The sequence below is a fragment of the Passer domesticus genome, chromosome 5 (genome assembly GCF_036417665.1).
Source record: "Passer domesticus isolate bPasDom1 chromosome 5, bPasDom1.hap1, whole genome shotgun sequence".
Taxonomy (NCBI): Eukaryota; Metazoa; Chordata; class Aves; order Passeriformes; family Passeridae; genus Passer; species Passer domesticus.
Genome location: NC_087478.1, coordinates 73,152,676 through 73,171,714, shown reverse-complemented (window position 1 = coordinate 73,171,714; position 19,039 = coordinate 73,152,676). Strand labels below are relative to the sequence as shown.

The 19,039-nt window shown below is 36.5% G+C and overlaps 1 long non-coding RNA gene across 1 annotated transcript; it reads right to left on the bottom strand.

Annotated features, from left to right (window-relative positions):
- Positions 1-1,987: 1,987 nt before the first annotated feature.
- On the bottom strand, positions 1,988-11,108 carry LOC135301397 (uncharacterized). Its single transcript, XR_010363163.1, has 4 exons — positions 10,977-11,108; positions 5,610-5,693; positions 3,419-3,503; positions 1,988-2,101 (listed from the first exon to the last, which is right to left on the bottom strand). It is a non-coding gene; the product is annotated as an uncharacterized LOC135301397 (long non-coding RNA).
- Between the last annotated feature and the right edge of the window lie 7,931 nt (positions 11,109-19,039).

Genomic DNA, 19,039 nt, shown 5'->3' with positions numbered 1-19,039 from the left:
AGTTAATATTCTAACATTTATTTGAAGATTTTAAAGTCAAATAAACATGATGACATCCAGTCTTGTCTGTGTACTCAGGATACAGATAAAAATGGGTACATTTGAAAATAAGCTTGATTAAAACTAGATTTTAGAAACATAACATGGATGATCTAACATTACTGTTAAGAAATTGGAAACAAAGGAATGCACCTGTTTCCTAAGCAGTATTTTTCCAGCTATATGATGGTTCTGTAACAAAAAAGAATACTGGCAGAAATATTTTTCAAAGTACCTCTGGAAATCTCACCAGTGTCAAGTGGAATGTATAGGTAAGGGTATTGGCAATGAAATTATTCTTACACACTTTTTCTCGTATCAGTGATAAAACCAGAACTAATATCACAGCTAAACTAAAATATATTCTCAAGGGCTCTAGGAAATAGAAGGTTACTAAATGTCTGTTTCTTGAGAGAACAAGTGAAACCCTCTCATTTATCTGTCTCTACAATCTACTGTGTAAGTCATTTTGCAAAAGATGCTACAGAGACAGGATAGAAAAATCTGTGCAGTGCATTGGTGTGCTGGTTTCGACTGGGATAGAGTTATTTTTCTTCACAGTGGTTGGTATTTTGGATTTGTGCTGAACACTGGCTTGACAGTATAGAGATGTTTTTGTTATTGCTGAGCAGGGTTTACACAGAGCCAAGGCCTTTGCTGCTTTTCATGAGGCTGGTGAGGAACTTGGGAATGCATGGGAGATTGGGAGGAGCCAGAGGCAGAGCAGGTGACCCCAAATGACCAAAGGAATATTCCAGACCATATGACACCGTGCTCAGTGTATAAAGTGGAGGAAAGAGGGAGGAAGGGCGGATGTTTGGAGTGGTGGTGTTTGTCCTCCCAAGTCACATCACACGCAATGGGGTCCTGCTCTCCTGGAGATGGCTCAACTCCTGCCTGCCCAGGGAAGAGATAACAATTCTTTACTTGTGTGCACAGCTTTTGCTTTCCCTGTTAAACTGTCTGTATCTCCACCCATGAGTTTTCCAGCTTTCACCCTTCCAATTCTCTCCCTGATCCCACTGGTGGGGAAGTGAGTGAGGGGCTGTGTGGGGCTCAGCTGCTGGCTGGGGTTGAACCATGACAATAGGGAATGATTCCAGGTTGATTTTTATGGAAACTAAGGGCAAAATGTTAATCTCCCTGACATCAGCAGTAAAATGTGTATTTAATCCCAAAGAACCTTCACCTTTAGCTGAAGACTTCATCCTCCACAGCAGGACTACAATAATGAGTGGTAAAAATGTGAGTCTTACTTCTGTCTGTATCAAACAGGAGACACCAAAACAGTGCAGATAAAACTGTACTTCAGGTGAAAGGATAAATTTCTCCTTGATTTCTAGTGAACTTCTCAATTAAGGTTGATCCTAATGGTTCTTTGTATTGCACACAAGTTCTGGGCAAAGTTCTCACACATTAAATGAAATTTCTGAGTTCTTTAAGTTGCTCTGAAGATAATAAAGCATTTTTGTTTCTGCAGAGAATTCAGCAGCAACTCAAGGTTGAGAGACTCATTATACTGTAATAAAACTCATGAGATGATTATTTAAAACTCCTAATATCCAGACTCTTGGAAATCTAGGAAAGAGCAAACCAAGTGCAGTTTTGACACTGGCTCAAGTATGACTTTTAAGTCACAGATTAGATCCAAACACTCTAAAAAGGAATTATTAAATTTCAAATCTAAAAACTATAAAATTTACCTTAGAGTGTCATTTGAAATGGTCAGCTAAAATATACTACAGTACTATGACCCTACTGAATAGGAGGAATACATTATGGAACTAATGTATTCCACACGTTTACAATATTTTCTTTTTCAAATACAAAAAATAACCCAAGAAGCCTTAAAAACAAACCAAAAAATCATACTTTCAGGTTTTTGAGGTAGAGGTAATTTCTGAAGAATTTGCCAAGATGTTCTGCAGGTTTTTTTGCTGGTGCTGCACTTTAGCAACAGAAGCAAAAATGATTCTTCAACAGTTTAGTGGAAAATCAATTATAAATTATGTGAGGTACCTCCAAAATTTTCCACAGGAATGGGAACATATCCATTCATTTTCTGTAAAACAAAGTGGAAAAGTTTCCTGCAAATTTCTTCCAATTTTTCACCTCAATTTTAAGCTAGATTCCATTATATTCTTATTCATCTTGTCTTAAGACATCTTTTAACGAGACAGTTTTGTTTAGTTTTCATGTGATGTTTTCCCATTTCACTTAGATGGTAATTTTACTTAAATAATGCCCATGAAATCTATTACCTTCAGTCTTCCTGGGTTATCCTTAACAGTGAATACCACTGAGAGATTTTGGATATCTGGACAACAGAGGTTGTTTGAACAGTTGTTCAAAAAATTAAAAAAAAAAAAAGAAAAAAAGAAGAAGAAAAAAAAACAAAAAAACCAAACAAATCCAAAACAAAAACAAAAACAAACAAAAAAACAGACAAACAAAAAAACCAAACAAAAAAAGAAAAAACCACACAAACCCAGATTTCACGTACTGTTTGTTGGGCTTTTGATGTGTGATGAGGCCAGAAAGAGGAAGGTGAGAATTATGTATTTCAAATTCCCAGAGAAGTAAAAATGTCTGGAAATATGAAATAAATTTATGTGCCTTGTCTGCCTGAAGAAATAGTACTCATTCAAGTAATCTAAATATCTATTTTATGAACATTCATAACCCTCTTCAAATAAATAAAAATCCAGTTCAGTTGTAATTGGAGTCCACTGAAGCAAACAACAACAAAAAAATTAGATTACTTCCTGCTTAAAAACAAGCTTCCATTTTTCTAATGTACAAAAAAAATTAAAAAGCAACCAACCTAAACAAAGAAACAAACAAAAAACCTTATTATTAAAAGCTCTGTGTTTTTCACACAGGAATGTAAAAGAACATTTTAAATACAAAACAGGAACAAATTGGAGGGCTTCCTCCCATTCCATTGATCAAACATAGATTTAGACTTTGTATGTTATAGATAGGAAACAAGAAGAAATCCATGCAGTTTATATGCCAAATGACTTTGTATTTAGAAAATCAAACATTTGCCTTGACAGGTCATTCACTTCAAGTGTCAAGAAAAGGAAGGAATTGCCCCGGTGCTTAACATAATTGATTCAAAACCAATTCTCCAAATCACAGGAAAATCAGCCTGCCTTCTAGGCCATGAAGGCAGCATAATCTTGTGGGTGGTAGCCTACTCTTACAGCTTCAAGTCTTCAGGGACTAAAGAGTATCAATTGTCACCATCAGCCCACTGGAAAAAGTTAACAGAATCCTTTGGCTCAGGTTTAATTTACTGCACCTATTCCGTGTCTGGTGTAAAAACTGTGCTTTTTAATGCCATTTCAAAGCTCATTGTTGTTTGAATACTTACACTTTGGGTGACTTCAGTAATATTCTTCCAACACATGTATCTCAATTCTTGTTTTGAAGAGAACAAAAGTCAGGGATCTGCCTTTCTTCAGAAATTTAAAAAAATAAAAAAAATCAAAGCAGCAGCTCTTATTAACTCCAGACAGAATAAAAACAACCCTTTTGCCTAGACGTCTCAAAATGATGCTTAAAGTTCCTTCTCCAGATCGTCTTTCATATTCCACCTTTTCTATACTCACATTTCGCTAAATCCTTGATCCAGGCCCACATCATCTCATCTAGGGATTCACTTTATCCAGCTGTGGCCTGCTAAAAATTTGTCTGATCTAAACTACTTGTTTTTTGCTGTCTATATATAGTTTGGGTATATAAACTGATATGTTCAGAGACAGATTTATCCCAGCCCAGAACAGAGGTCTCAGATGGCAAAGACACAGGCAGAGCCTGGATGTGAAGGTCTGGACTCAAGCCCAACCCAAAGGCTGTGCCTGGGTTCTGGGGCTGAGTAAACAGATTAGCATTATTCATACTGATTAGAAAGAAGGCAAAAGGGATTAACAGGGAAAAGATTAAGTTTTCATTTATCCATATCAGATTTGCGATAATATCTGGAAATAGGTATAGAGAGAGACAGTAATTAAAGTCAGTAAAGTGAAGCACATTTTGAAATATCTGCTTGGAGTGTGACCTTCACACTATTTAAGTCTAACACTATTTTGTAAATTCAATGTTTGTTGTCATATAAAAATCATATGGAGATATTATAATAAGTGTGATCATTATCCAAAGGACAATTACTACAACACAGTGCTCTCCTCCTGTTCTTTTCTGTTGATGTCCAATGCTCTTTTTAACATCTAGAAAACAAATTCATGTGGCTTTCAGGAGAACAGTGTTTTGGTTCTCTGCTAGGCAACAATATACATGGTTTCTCTTAATGGTTTTCTTTTTATTTAATCATTGTCACTGGCATGTCTCCTGTGTCCTACCACTGAAACTGCATCATTAAACTAGAAAAGGTCAACCATAAAGTAAAATTTTAGACTGAGTTAAGCACTGTTCAGTTATACTCTATGAAAAAATGTGAGAGACATTCAGCACACTGAAGACCTATCTAACCTTTCTTTTATCTTTCCTCTTTACAAAACTCTCACAGACTGGTGTGTCCCAGAGGGTCTCTGTAGGAGTTTCTGTGTTTATTGCACCTCAAATCCATTGTGTCTCTTTCAGTGGCCCTCATTAAGTCTTAAAACCTTGAAATGACACAGTATTTTGATAATAAGACATTTTTCTTCCCTCCATCCAGGAGGAGATTGAGCCAGTGGGTCTTTGAGAGGATCTGTGCAAGACTGACTCCATGGAGGAACTTTTACCTGTGTTCTAGCTGGGACAACATCAGGACTAGAAAGAGCAGAGGCATCTGCAAGTGTGTTAATCATCTACACAGAGCAACAAAAGCTTCAGAGACAGCAATTCATGAAGCAATGAAGATCTTCTGTGCAGATCTAGTTTATCCAGCAGCCAATCACCTACATGAGGAGCTCAGAAAGAAGTATTGGGGAGCCTTTTTTAATTCAGGCCTTTCCACCTGTCTCTTTGTTTATTACTGAGCCATGTTCTATATTGGAATATACAATATTGCATCCACAAGTGTTGGTACAGACAGTTGTAAGATCTTCTGGACCTCTTTAATCCAATCAGATCAGCATGAGTTATTTCTCAGAGAAAAAATACTGTGGATCAGCCTTGGCACCTGAGGTTAATCACCCTGAAAACCTCCCTGAGACCATGAACTTTCCCCAGTAACCTTAGTTCCAGTAGAAAATGTTCCTTTACCACCTTTTTTACGCAGGAAGATAATTCCTGGAAATCTCAGAAATATTTGCTAAGCTTTACAAAATTAGTATGATGCTCTTCAAAAGTCCTGCTTTCACATAAATGCAAAGCAATTTTTTTTTGCTTCATTCTTCAGTATATAAAGCTCCATGAACTGCAAGACAAAGCCTAATTCTAGAATAGCTTCATTACTAAAAGTATTTTAGTAAAATTACTTTATCAATATACTAAATTACAGTAGTATTGCTAATTTATTATAGTATACACTGAAGTTTTTTCTCAGAAAATATGAATTTGGAATGCTGTGCAGGGTGTTAATTCATGATAGTTCATAGACTCTGTATTAAACATACTACCTTTGTCTGAATTTATCCCCAGAAAAGCAAATGGGAAGGCTGAAGGCTAAAAGTTCATTCACTCTGTTAAGCAGAGCATCTCCCCTGAAACAGAGTTTTGTGTAAGCAGTGAGTTACTTATTTATTTATTAAACTCATGAATACATTTATTTTGTTTTCAAGTGGAAGTCATAGTACAGATGACTTTTGGCCATTCTCCATAAGGCTAACACTCTTCTCAGCTTCTTGAAGTGAGGGAAAATCTAGTCTTCTGTTTATGTGACAGTGATAATTATTGCTTAAATATCCAATTTATCAAACAATAACTGCATACAGCCTCAAAAGAGGCAAATTCTAACCCATTCCCAAATCATACACTCAGCATAATGCCCATCATTGCAAATCTTACAGGATTATATCCTATCAATTTTTGCATGAAATGGAAACCAATCCAATGGCATTCTCTTGTCAAAATTGGTAGGCAGAGATGCTTCCAAGTAATTTTTCCCCCCGCCAACACTTACATTTTCTTTTAATTCTTCCATCAGTTAGTTACAAAGACCAAACTGAAAATGGTTTTGTTCTGAATGAGGTACCAAATCAGAGTTCCCAAGCTAAATCTGTCTCCTGTTCCTACTGCCCCTTTACCCACGAACTGAACTATCGATATTTGGCTCACCAAGCAGCTCCTTTCTCTCCCTCTGATCCCATCACCTCAGACTTTTTACCTGAAGGACACTATTTCCTCCACGTAGAGAAAGGCCTCATCTTTTCCCCCACATCCCCACCTCTTCTGACACCACTCAAAACTGTTTTGATGCCAACTTTGATAAAAATCAATTCATACAAATCATTCAGCTCTTTGTATCTGCCATAGCCAAAAAAAAAAAAAAAAGAATTATGGGGAAAGGAAGGATACTAGATGAATCCTTTAAAAAGACTTGAATTCATCACAGCTCCAAAGCAAACACTAATTGTCTTTAATCAGCTTCCAAGAAGCATTATAGAACACTTCTAGCCATTAAGCACACATCTATGCCTAGATACAAGAACCACCAGCTTAACAGAGCTGTATACCATGTGAAATGGGATTTTTCCATAAAATATTTAATAAACCCTACAAAAGTAGAATAGCTGATAATGAACTGCCTCAGAAAATCTGTGAAAGAAGGATTTAGTCATTAGATTTCATTGCTTTGTGACTTCCAAAACAGATTACCCAAAAAACATAGCTGATTTTTCATTCATTTGCAAAAATAATTATTTCCATGACATTGAGATTAACAGGTTTCAATTCTCATTGAAACTCCTGAAAGGTCTATGTGGAAAAAGAATGACTGTAATTACAAGTACCTATATAGCATTTAAATATTGCCTATGTTGCTTACACCTTCATCCTTCTTGAATTATTATATGTAAAAATCTCTCCCATATAAGCTAGATATTGAAAAAAAAAATCTTGCTCTAGATAAACACAGTCTCTAAGGCAACTTCTGCTTACTTTATTCATCCCAAAGAAAGATATGTAATAAAATTCCAGCATTCTACGTAATGGCACTTGCATAAATCAGGCTGGATTTTACCCTAAAGTTAAAATGAAGTAAGTCCCAGAAGAAAAAAAAAATATAGAACATATCCATCAATCAATAACGAAAAATCTCCTTAGTTTCCAAATTCTACCTTAGAAGCTATAGATATTAATTGGTTTCTTGTTACAAAGCTAGATATTTCTTTTAAACTCAATAAGAACTATGAATTTCCTAAAAATACTTATACAATATAGCAGAAAAGGTTGAGAAAAAGTAAAATCCTTGTGAGCTGAAATTTAATAGATTGCAGTTGGTTGCTCCAAACTGTTTGTGGTCAAAAGCGTTTTAAAAGCATAGTGCTATTACATGATGATTAAGTCAGGTTTTCTTTCCTTTGTTGGTTTTGTTGTTGTTGTTGGGGTTTTTTGGTTGTTTGGTTTTTGCTTTTGTCCTTGTTTTGTTTTATTTTGTTGGAGGGTCTCGGGGGGGAAAGCGGGGTTTGGGTTTTTAAAATCTCTAGTGCAATTTTTTACCAGGAATTGTCACCTTTAGCAAGTCCTACATTAACCCAAATGCCGGATGTTAATTTCTCTAAACTGTTTTTGTGTGCCTGCCTTTCCTGAAGCACCATGGCAGCCATAAGCCCAGTTTCAGGGGCTCTGAGCACCCAAAGCTCCAGTTAAATCAGGGGTGGCTGTGGATACTGGGTGGCCTTTAAAAACAAGTTATAAGGCAATGTTGCTGACATAGAGAGAGAAGCCCTGGAAGTTCCTAGCTCAGAGAACACCCATTGACTCATCTGGTATTTCCATACATGAAAGATTGGAAAACTGCTTTCTATTCTCAAATCTTACAAGGTTCCTGGACTACATTCAGCCTTATTATGAATTCTCTTAGTTTCCATCTCCCAAATACACTTACGCATTTTAAAATAAATTAAAACTAACCTCTGTGGTTTTGTGCACTTATGTGTGTCCATACATAGACACACACATTCCTCTGTACAGTAATGTATTTTGAGGGAGCAAACAAACTCCTTCTGCTACTTAGAGACCAGCCCAAAAGAATGGAAACAGAGACAAAAAAAGAGTTGATCTGTCACCTGGAGATGCAGCACTACAATGACCTTAAAACTATTCACAGGCCATACTGTCATTTTTATGAGATTTTTGAGCTTTGAAAATCTGGAAAAATGTCCCCTCTACCAGAACATTGCCCCATTTTTAACAAATTCAGAGTCTTGTGAACTTTTGTTGTTTCTGCAAAACCATACAGATGAAAAACTTAAGTTTAATGGTACTTACACCAGTTACTAGAAAAATACTGTTTCTACTGTTTCAGTCTGGGATTACAAGAGCCCTGTGCACAGTTCTACTAGCCACCAAAAAGGAAGGAAGGTGGAAGAAACAGGTCATGTGGTTCACCATGACAATCTCCAAATGTATTTAAAATGCCACCTCCCCCCCCCAAAAAAAAAAAACAAACAAAACATCTTGACTTCTTTGCACTGTCAGAAAAGTACATGAGATTTAAGGGGCAAGAGTGTGAATCTTGTAACAGGTGAGGAAAAACTGGGGTCCAATAAGATGACAAAAAAAAGTAACACTCAATCTGCCAAATGCCAAAATTTCCTAACTGACTTTCAAGAGTAAAAAGGTATTGTTTCTCCTTCTTGTTAAAGATGTTCTTCAAAGTGAAAGCTACATCAGACAACAAAGAAAGAGAGAGTTTATACAGGTTTGGTTTAATAAAGGGATTTCTCCTGCAAATGTAGACCTTACACAGTGTTCTGAGCAATCCCTTTTAGACAGTGGCTGGCAAAGGTAATATCTTCTAGAACTTAATTTTCACCATTCTGCATAAGGCTAAGGCTGTTTCAGCTTCTCAGCTTCTTGAAAAGGGAGAAAATCTGGCCTTCCATTTATGTGACAGTGATGATTATTGCTTAATTATTTAATGTATAAAATTAAAAAATAATGGCAGATAGCCTTAAAAGAGACAGATTTTAACACGTCCCCAAATTATATATTTATCATAATGGCCACCACCACAAATTATATCAATTTTTGCACGAAGAAAAATACAAGCCTAAGAGTATTCTGGCAAAAAACAGTACAAAGGCCTGAAAACAGGTCTAGAAATAGGTTCTAAAATTTTTTCTCTCAAACTGCTTTGAAATGCTGAATTACACCTTTATGACAATATAAGGAACCAAGCAATTGCCAACAGCTGTCTGTCCAAAAAGAATTCAGTGTCTACTCACTTCCTGGATATACAAGAGCTTTTGAACTACAAAAGGGATGTCAGCAGTTTTTCCATCAGACAGAGGGCAGATCAGCTGTTCAAGATTTTTTCTGACCTCTTTGTCTATGGGATTTTTCCTCTTATCCAGCTTGCCTCTGAGGTTCTTCTATGAGTGAGAATGATCCAGTTCATTCAGTGGTGAAGAAAAATGACAGGAACATACTGTCAGAAGGTTGGACAGGGTGAGACTGGTGATTCAGTGACAGCCCCCACTCATGTTGCATTGAAGGGACCACAAGATCACTCTCCCAAAAGAAAATGTATGGCATGATGGTGGGAGAACCCCCAGGGCTGGAACTTTCTGTTGCCTGCTTGTATAGGGACACAAGCAGTACCCATGGATTCTTTAAGATCTTGTCTTCTACAATTTTCCTTCCACTGATCCCTTCTTTCATTTTCTACCACAGGTTTCTCCATGCCCTTGTCTCTCATGACTCTGGGTTTGATAAATGGAGGATCTGATCCATCAACTTCCTCCTCAAGGAAGAAGCATACATATTTTATTCTGCAGGCAGTCAGTGCTACACAGAATGGGTGAGACAAGGATTTTCCTTTTAATTAATGCTTGTGTACACATGGGGGATGAAAAGCATTCTGATTAAAGTGATTTGACTTCCAGGAATACTCTTCAGCTCTGTGACCTGAGAAGTCATTAGGAGGCAGGACTTCACATCAACAACTGCACATGGACTTATTTTGTTATGTGGTGTAATGTTACTCAGACAACCAAGGACTATGGCTTTAATATGAAGATATTAAATGGCACTTACTGGTGAGATAGGCAGATTTTGGTCAATGTGAATGCAGTCTGCAGCATAAAAATATTTGACCATAGAATAATTATCGAATCAACCAAGAACAATCAAATTAAAAGGCAAGAAAAGAATTTCTGGTGAAAAAAACCATACCTTTTCTTTCACTAAACGCAGGTCTTTCATATGAGTAAAACAGAAAACAGAAAAGTACAAGGAGATTTTTGTTCATTTCTTCACCTTCAACATTCAGGAGGACAAATAGTCTACAAGTTGGATGTGGTATTGACATAAGAGGTATCATTCTAATTGAGGTGGAACACTGAACTTTTATTGGAGAACAAGAGCGATGAGTGCCGAATGGTGACTTTCTGTTTAAAATATTTGGAAGACAAGCTCGCACTATGACCTGCTTCCAGTTTCCAGTGGTATTAGGGATGAAGCCAGTATAAATCCAGTTGTCACAAAAGAAAAAGTTATAGTATATATTAAACCACAAAAAAATACTTTCAAATAACATTAAGGGTATGACTTAAGCCCACAAAAGCCAGGAAATTCAGAGTTAGGGCTGCAACTCTGTCCTCAACTCACCCCATTTTGTTTAGGTATTGTAGCAGATATGAAGAGAGCTACCTGAAGCATGATGGTATTGGTTCACAAGGGATGGCCAAAAAATTTAGTATTTATCTTTGCTGGGTAGGGTTTGCTTGTTACACTAGAGCTGACAAGGCCTACTCAGGGAGTGGAAGACTATATGACAAATAAACCTCTTCATTAAATGTTAATGATATACATTTCTTTACCTGATTAACTTTGTGATCCTTGTTTCTGGACTTCAGACTGGTGATTTCTTTTGGAGATGTCTGCTGGGACTCATAGGAGTGGTGGACTAACCCATGTCACATATACATCTCTGGACTGAGTGATCACAGTAACTGGTATCAGAATATGCTGAAGAAAGAAATAAAAACACCAGTGAAGCAAAGTGGATTGATAATTAGCAATGAATCTCTAGTGGAAAATATGAGACCACCTGATGAAAGTGACAAGATTCAACAAGAAGGACATTTAAGAAAAAAACAACTGGTTAAAATATGAGCTCAAGAAGCAACTTTAAGTAGAAAATTAGCTACAAAAGTGAGTTGAAGGAGACTCTTGTCTGATACCTGAGAAAAATATGACTTGTATCAGTTTGAATTGAAGGTTCAAGGAAAGAGAAACAGAGGAACACATGCATGTGTTTTATTGAGCTATAACCATGTCTTATGCTTGCTAAAAGCAAAGAGTGACTGCTTTCTGGAATACCTGAAGACTTTGTATATTTGCTATCACAAGCTTAAAAATATTCAGTGTTTTTACCAACTGGATTTTGGCCAACCTTTAAATCATTCTATTAAATATTATGAGTGATTCCTGCATCCCTGAAAATATGCATACTTCATTAGTTTGTCTTCAAGATGTGTTATATTCTGAGGTGCAGTTACATGGAAAAATTTACCTTTATACTGACTTAAGGGCATCTACTCAAGGTTTTCCTAAGTATTGTTAAGTCAAGTGACTTGTAATTTCTTCACACTCTTATATAACCAAAACAATGTACACCGGACTTCGGTTTCATGTTCTACACTATTTTGAAGAAAATGGAAAACAACTGGTTTGGGTCCAGTAGATATCCTGTCACTGTAAATCCCTTCAATCCGTCCACTGCATTGCACAGGAGCATCAGGGACTTCATCACAGCAGAATCATGTGGTGTCTGGTCCCCAGAGTTCACTCAGGTGAACTTTGCTTTCCAAAAGTTCACTCATTCTTTCCAAACATTCATACCTTGAGTTACTTCAAGGTTTCCCAAGTATTTCAAAGAGCTGGAATGGGTCTAGAATTTGCAACAATTTTCAAAACTTGCTGAGTTTTAATTCCATTTTTCTTCATGTGAAAATCCAGCAACCTGTGATTCCATGTCTTTTTTATCACAGCCATGCCAAATAGCTCCATACTTCTTGGGTTGTATTTTGTCTTTCAATTTCAAGACATGGCATAAAGATTAAATAAATTAAATATACCTTTTAAAATCTCTCAATGCCAGTCTGAAATTGTGGTTCTTACTACCATCCCAAAGCACATGCCTACAGTTTGATTTCCTCACTCTTTGAACAAACTGAATTCTATAAACATGCTGCCATCTATTTATTGAAATAACATAAATGAACTGACAACTTTACTTTAGCTGGTGTTCTTCTCAGAGTGAGAATGATGGAACTACAAAGTTGGTATAATTCTCCCATTCTCATTTAGAGATAAAGTATGAAACCTACTCTTCCCATAAATCCAGACTGATTCAGCTTTCAGAGCTAGACTGAGCAGTTGCTGAAGAATAGGAATTTTTTTTAAGCCTACAGGTTTGCATCAGATCAAAAGCAAAGAAAGCCTGAAATAGGCAGACTTTACAGAGTTCCACTCCAAAGAAAAGTTTGCTCCGTATTTGCTGGAAATCCAGCCTGTTTTGCCAAAAAGATTTGTAGTCCTCATTAAAATCTATGAATTGGAGTCCATTTACCAGAAGTTTCATAATATTAAGCACACACCACAAGAGATATACTGTTTAACAGCAATGTGCATTACTGTCATATAGACAATCAAGTTTCCATATACCAGCTGAAACTCTATGACATTTTATGTTTGTCTTGTCAGCCAGCCTCCTTCACATGCAAGGCAATATAACCTTTCTCCTACTTTTTCCTTGAGACTTAAGCTGGGTTTTATTAATTTATGACTGACTGTCTGAGAGGACACACCAAGTCAGCTACCAAGACTTAAAAAAGCTTCTGTAATTCAACCTGTGCCTGAACATTCCTGTTGGATGACCTTATATTTGCTTTGAGCTGAGGACATCCTCCATGCTGTAACTATTCCCCTGCTGGTGCACGATGCTTTGTTGAACTAATGCGACTTTGATGTGAGCCCTCAGCCCAACCACACTGAGCCCAGCTCATACAAAGCACTGTTTTCATGAAATCACAGGCACAGGTTTTGTTGGAAAACAGACCTGAGTTCAATTCCTTATGCAGAGATTTTCATATGCAGTAAACTTAATTTAAATTCAATGTGACACCTTCTGAACACAAAAATATTTGAACTTTTCACTTTAATCACTAACTCACAGGAAGAAAATGAACAGGAATTATCTTACGATAGCACATTCTGAAACATTAAAAAGCAAATTCATTTATTTCAGGACAATGTTCTCACCTGCCACCTAAAACTGTTGAATTCAGAGTTCCTTACAAGCCCTAAGTACAACCAATGTTCCTTGAAAGGGCTGCAAATATTTTGAACAAGCCATGACCCAGTTTTCAGCACAGTTGAGCCAAACTATTTTTGCTGTTTAAATAAAAATAACAAAAATGCACATTTTTGCATAGTTTCAGCACAAAATTCAGGGGGCAGAAAGGGAAGAACTGTGGGCTGAGATGGGTTTCACTTTACAGTTTTGGAACAACCAAAATTCAGAGCTAAATGGGCATGGTGAGTGCATAGAACCACAGGAACCAAAACCAAAGAAAAGGTTGGGATGGAATGTTATTACAGCTTTTATATCTATCATGTAGCTAGGTACTATCCTGGCCCCTATGGCAGTAGAATTTGAATACTGCATTTTGTAGTGATTTTTACATGTGATTCTCACCAGTGAGGCCACTACTAGAATAGTAGGTGTAATTCTTGATGTCCAGACTTAAAACAAAGATGTTAAAAGTTTGTGCAGTGCTCAGGAAAGCAAAGAATGAATCATAGCATGGAAAATTAGTCATAGAATGACAGAACAGAACAGCTCAGTCTAGTCAATTTGTCCAAGGATAACTAGATGACCTGATAATAGCATATTAGTGATTAAATAAGAATAGTTTTGGTAGTAGTTTTGGTTTTTTGTTTTGCTTTGTTTTTTAATTAAAGAAGATAAATATCAAGAAAGAACAACTGGAAATTGAAGCTTGACAAACTGAGAACAAAAATAAGGTGCATGTTTTGGATTATCAAGATAAAAACAACTCACAAGTGTTATGGTGAAGTCATTCACCACTTTAAGTCATTGAATGAAAAACAAATGTCTTAAACTGTTTTTCCTAAAACCATCAAAAGGGGCTTAACACTAAGGTTATTAAGACAAGATTTAAAATAAGATTGTGATAACCTCAGTCACAAGACATGAAAAACAGAATGGAAATATTCCCATGAATGTCAGTACATGAGACCAAGAGATGACAATTCAAGCTGAAATTTTCTATTTCTCTGAAATTTATAACGTTGGGGTTTTTTTTCATTCAAATCTAAATTCCATCAAAGGTAATGCTACTTTCCCTTCTGACTTGAAAATGCATAGTGTAAAATAAATTTGAGGAGTTCTGAAAGACTTGCCTTTATTGCCACAAAAGCTGTCAATTGTCAAGAAGCTGGCTGGTTTTCTCTTTTAAATTATTTTTCAAAATAAATTCTTTAAACAATAAAAATGTTAATAATAGTTTTCATATAATAATAGTATGAGGTGCTTTTGCTTTGAGAACCAAGCAAACATGCATGAAGCCAGACTAGAAGCCTTAAAAAATAGTCTTTTATGCCCTATTTCTTGCAGCATTATTTCTTTCTTCCAGGAATATTACAGAACATATTGCTAACTGACTGTCATAAACAGAAGAGGAGGGAGAGCCCCCTGTTTTATCCATCTGTGAATTGCAACCATCCTTGAATGCAGCACAACAAAGTTTCCCAGTGGCTTGCTTATCTGAAATTACAGTGAATTTGAGGCAGTTAGCTGGATTAGCAAGAGCAATCATCTTGCAAGAACATCTAAGTAATTTCCAAACAGATATTGTTTTATTGAAAAACCGTCCAAAATTTTATTCTTGCTCTCCCAGGATGCAGCAGGATAACTCAAAACCAAAGCCTCAGCTAGTAGAGAAGTAACCTGCTCCACCAGTAGCTGAGAATATAAAATCAAAGTGAAGCTAGAACATAAAAACTGTTTTAGAAGAGGGTTTTTAGTGACACATTTTTAGAATCAGCTTCTCAAGATTAAGATGTTTTCCCTGTGTATCTTGCAATGAGACTAACCAAGCTACCAGAGGCTAACATGGGACAATGGTTCAAGTTATGCAGTCAATTGAACAAAAGTTCCTCTCAAATTAGTGGGAGTTCTGCTCAGTTGAGGGACTCAGAATTTGGCCCAGCAATTAAGTTATTCATTTTTGCCCTGAGCATTCCTCTTCCTCAGTGGAGTATGCCAAGAAAACTAAAAAACTGAACAGCACAAAAGTAGTATTAAACTTTAACAATGCTGAGCACTGACACAGGGGGGAATATCAGAGCTATTTAGAAACAATGGCATGATCTCCAACTGGAGCCAGAGAATTCATAGGATATGAAATGCACATATGTGTTTTTCATTGGGATCATCCCTTGTTCTCATATGCTGCAGCTCTTCTTATGCCTCATGTTCTTATGCATGGAACTTAACCTGAGCACTTAAATTTCTCTGGAGCTACTGCAGTTACCTGCCAAAGGCTGTAAATGCCCAGCTGGAAAGTGAGCTGTTTATTTCTTACATATTACTCAATTGAAGTTAACACAAATCTAGTGCTTATATTTAAAGCATAATTTAATGGAACTCTATGATAACTTTACTTCTTTGGCCTCAATTCAACAAATACAAAATCTGTCTGATTTTCATTGTGTAGCTAGATCTCTGATTCAGTTAGTCCACAGTACATGACACCAAACAAAGCATGACAATACTGTACAAAGTGGCATTCATCAGATTTAGTTTAAAAACAAACAAAAATACTTACAAAGGTTTTAGAAAATTATTTATATTTTGCAAAGATTATTTAATCCCAAAGTTTGGCGCTTTTTAAAATATTTTTGATTTTTAAAAAATAATTTGAAGATATTTGTGTGCAGCAGTACAACAGCATGCTTGATTTATTTACATGTACTCACCTGTTCCTTTTTTCCTCCACTGGAAATTAGGGGAAAGTATACTAATTTCATTTTTTCAGGCACATCTGGTTTTGGGTTTTTTTTACATAGGCTTGTATAACCTTGAAATTCAGGGAAATATGCTAACCTTGAAGAGGAACAGTGTAAATTCCCAACTGAGATCTCTCTTTCTCAGAAAATGTAGCATGGATGATGATCCTTTAGGGATTATCTTAATGGTAATTCTCACTTTCAAGTGCTTGATTTTGAATCCATACTTATATTTTTTATATTTTTAAAACAGAAAAATAGGGAAATGGCAACATCCATAACATTGCACTATTCTGATACCCCTGAGTCATGGATGGGGCTGATACACCCTGCTGCATGGCACAGACTATGGTTTAGAAAAGCAACTGAGTTGGTCATTGATTGCTCTTACTGGTTGTTCTTGCCTTCAGCTCCATTTATTCCCAGCTGCATCATGAATTTGCCAACCAGTTTCAGTTTCTCTGACCCAGTCTCCCAGAATCACCAAATTTTTTTTGGTTGGAAAGGGTCTTAAAGATGATCTAGCTCCATGCCCCTGTTATTGGAAGGGACAGCTTCCCCAACCTGATCTTGAACACTTCCAGGGATGGGGCATCCACAGCTCCTCTGGGCAATGTGTTCCAGTGTCCCAATGCACTCATAGTGAAGAATTTATTCTTTAATTACCCTCAGCCTGGGCACTACAGCTCCAAGTAAGCCAGAATGCCTGAACTGAAGGGTACAGCAGAGTTGCACTGGTAAGACTCAGATGATGGGCACAAATATTAGCATGGATACTCCCATCAGGAAACCTTATCTTTTTGTTCTCCTTGCCTAACCAGTCCTTGAGTTTACCACGTTAGATGGCTAGGCTTTTTGATTGGCTTAATTTCATATAACAATGTATAAATTGTCGTGTGACTATTCATCTGTAGAGAATTAATTGTTTTATTTACTCAATACAGCAAGGTGAGCTTTTCCAGAGCATGATTAATCCTAATGACAGTTTATTTAGAGAGACCCCTACCTAATAGTTCCAATAACATTTCATTGATTAAAGGGCGTCTAGCTGGTCAGGTTAGTTTCCAAATTTTACATTATAGATATTTAAAATAAAATTAATCCTATCCTCCACAGCAAAATTAAATATGCAAATCAGGTGGTCCATAACACAATAAAGGAAATACAGTCATACAACAAAATCCCTATGAATATCCTTAATATTTTTTAAGTAGCAGATAAATATCTCAAGTAGCATGTTAAAAAGTTGTTGGCATTTACCAACCATGTCTTATTCACTAATCTCTATACTGACAGGCTGCTGACTGAATTTAAAGATTATATATGATCAATGGAAAGGTGAGGAAGACATGACTGCTAGCACTAATTAAAGATAATTCCAGCTGCTGCCTGTATGAGCTAACATTCCCTGTCCCTGTCATAGGTAAGCAACCTTATTCCCACTTCTGTGCTATCATGTTCATGGATACAGTGTTAGGAAGCTAATTCAGCTGAAAAGTTAGTAAATGTCATCTGGATTAGTTCTTTCAAAGTCAAGAAGCAGGAATATGCCACCATTGTCTGAGGATAGGTGAGGTCACCACTTTTGGCAGAAGCATCTACTTAGATCATCTTCAAGTGATTGTGAAAGCACAACCTTAGCTGCATGCAGAGTTAATTCTCATTATCTTCTGCATTGCCACAGCGTGCAACCACTCATTCTCAGATTCCTGCTAAAATGCAATGCAAGACTCAACACTGAGTGTCATTTTTTAGTGTCTGAGAAGTCATCTGACAACGGGGGAAGGACCAAAAGAGCATTGAAGAGGCAGAAGACTTGGTGTTCAAGAGTAAACAGAATCAGACCAGTGGAAAACTTCATTTTTAAGTGGGAAAAAGTTAAGTGTAGAAAACCTGCTTCCAGAACATCTCCGAATATCCTGAAAACTTTGTTCAAAACAGAAAGAAAGCAGGCATCCAACATAAAGATCCTCTTTTGACAAATTTTCTATTCCTGTTACAAAACACAGGGATTTAGATGTAAAATAGTTGCAATTTTTCTTCTAAGTTTCTTAGAAATTTTCTCAGAAAATCCTATCTGAGGAGGATACATATAAATGAAAAGCTTCTTTACTTTGTTAAAGTTTAGCTACTGAAAACAAGACCATATAATGAGATACATCTGAAATCTGTAATAGTAGGCAGTTTCTCCAGTACCAATAATAATACTTTCATTGTAGAAACCCGTGTGTGAAGACTCTGGTGTGGAAGTGAAAATCAAGCTGTGCAGCAAATACTGACTTTTTTAGTGTTCTTTCTGTAGGTGCTACATAATCATCTATAATGTATATATACAGGGTGCTATACAGTAATAATAAAAATATCAAGCACCTCTCATGTGCTACTCATGCTTGAAAATATATATGGGATGCAGAATAACCAGTATTCACAAATAGCCCTGCAAGTTAAGGATATGGAATTTTCATGGGGCAGTTGCTTATGAACAAAAAATCTACCCCTCAGAAATAACTTTTAACTTTACCTCTCATGTCCAATAAATAAATATTTATTATTATTAACACATATCACAGTACTTTTCAGAGTGTCCAGTAAGGCACTATATGGACATATTGAAAACATAGCCCCTATCTTCAAGAGTTTACAGGATTAAGTCTGACCTATTTATCATAAAGATGCTGATCCATAGGGATTTTCTGGAAGTAGTGTTTTAATTGCATGTTTCTCAAGAATACACATCACTTCAGGATCTTGTAGGTAACAAACTGGTAAAAGGAAATTTACCACACACACCCCTCTAAGCCTGATGAGGGCCCAAGAGCTAATCAAAAACACTACAGGCCTTTTA